Source organism: Rhagoletis pomonella, unplaced genomic scaffold (assembly GCF_013731165.1).
Source record: "Rhagoletis pomonella isolate Grant_MI unplaced genomic scaffold, Rhpom_1.0 Rhpom_scaffold_00008, whole genome shotgun sequence".
NCBI lineage: Eukaryota > Metazoa > Arthropoda > Insecta > Diptera > Tephritidae > Rhagoletis > Rhagoletis pomonella.
In genome coordinates, this window is record NW_023458562.1 from 9,645,582 (window position 1) to 9,647,651 (window position 2,070).

Below are 2,070 nucleotides of genomic sequence, written 5' to 3' on the forward strand. Positions count from 1 at the left end.
AAAAAAATGTTGCAAGCTTATATATGCAGCAAATAAAAGCGAGCAGACTAAATGAATCTTGCTTCGTATCCAAAAAGTCGAAAGGTCACCAAATTGTGGGTGTCGTAATCAGTGAAACACAGGATTTATATTTCACTACTCGAAATATCCACAAAAATGTCTATTCGCTCTAATTATTAAAAAAAAATGTTTGCTTACTAAAAATACGTGTCTACTCTCTGCTGTCTGAAAAAGCCTTCTTTTCTATCTTGCACCTTCTTCTTCTCGACTCCCATTAATTTTCTTCTTCATGACGATGGTGCTACCAGATCGGATTTCGTATGCAATACAAACTTATAATGTAAACTTTGACGAGTTTTCATATAAATACAGACAAACTTAGTTCGCAAGTTTGATTTGTAACCTGATTTGTAAACTGAATTTAGTTTGATTGTTGGCGTTTATCGCCACAAGCCCATGTGTGGCAACATTTATCAAGGTGCACTCCATAAATTGGAGGAGAAGCTCGGCTAAGCATATAGCAAGAAGAATTTCCAATTCTAGTTTTTTATAGGCAAATCAAGGATGTCGTTTACTTACGAGCATTACAATAAGCTTTCGTTCCTCATTACATAAATTCAGATGTTTATTTCAAACATTTTAATAGATTTGTGATAAGTATAAAATTTGTAGGGTGTAGCGAAGCGCGCTGGTTTAGTTGGTATATTACGCTTTTTATATGTAAATATTTATTAAGCCCGTAATTCAGAAGTTTATTGCTCAGAAATATTTCCTCATTACGATGTTGACATTATTGCACGATCAATATCCAAGAAAATTGAATCCACATAGTAGCTTGTCTGGGCGACGTATGCGCAGAACTCCATGTTGAAAAACGGACATGTCATCTGCTAAGTTCATATCGAGTGCCATTAGCTTTTCAGCAGCTAAGGGATGCCAAGCGCCGAAAGTGCAAGCCGAGTTCATCTGCATGAAAGAGAAATAAAATATTTAAGTAAAATGAAAGTTCGTAGTAATATATTTTATAAAAACTGTATTTATATATGAAAATTATCCATTAGATAAATTAACGGCCCTTATTAAAATACGATTTCATAATAGCTAAGTCACAAAATAACACTCAGTCAAGATTATTTTTATCTAATGTATGTATATGTATGTGTATATCGTCATCTGAAATGCAAAAAGACGTAACAAACATCGTCGCTGAAATACAAAAAGTCGTAACTAATCAAAAATTCAGTTTTCCATCATGGATTTCATCGAATTACAACTCCAACATCATTTTAAGAAAACAAGTAATCTTTAAGCAAAAAACAAAACCGACTTCAATTCTCATATAAAAATTTAATATTGTCGTTAATTTCTTCAGGATCCAATTATCGGATCTAAACAAACCACCCTTGAGGTACCACCTCTCCGATGAAAAAAGAGTTATCGAAATTGGTTAACGTGGTTAAAATTTATGCGGTAACATACATACAGAAAACAAAACCCCGACAAATTGATAACCTCCTTCTTTTTTTGAAGTCGGTTAAAAATAAAAAGAGTAGTCACGACTTTTTCCATTTCAGTTACGATGTTGTTACGTCAGGTGACGATATGTAGTCTTTAATATCCCAACGAGCAAAAAATCCGGAAATGGATCCGAAATTGAAAGAAAGGTGCATGAAAAGCGGATTCCATTTTCGGATACTTTGACTAAAGGGTGAACACACCAAAACTGCGACACTTAGAAATTACTACCAGAAACAAACTAGAAGGCTTTGAAATTATTTTTTTTTGTATTATATAACTTGGAAGTTTAGATGTTATTAAAATGTTAAAATATTAGTTATTATTTGCTCCATATGCAAGTGATCGGTATTATGTTCTGCACGACTGCATCATCGACATTACGCGATGCGCACAACTACTTTGTTTTGCACTCTTCAATAATTTTCACTCTTTCACCTGTTTTCTTCAAGATTCCTTTGACAATTGACCAATATTCCCCAATAGGACGTGGCTCTGGGCTATTGGGTGGATTGCAGTCGTGAGGTACAAAATTGATGTTATTTGCATTATACC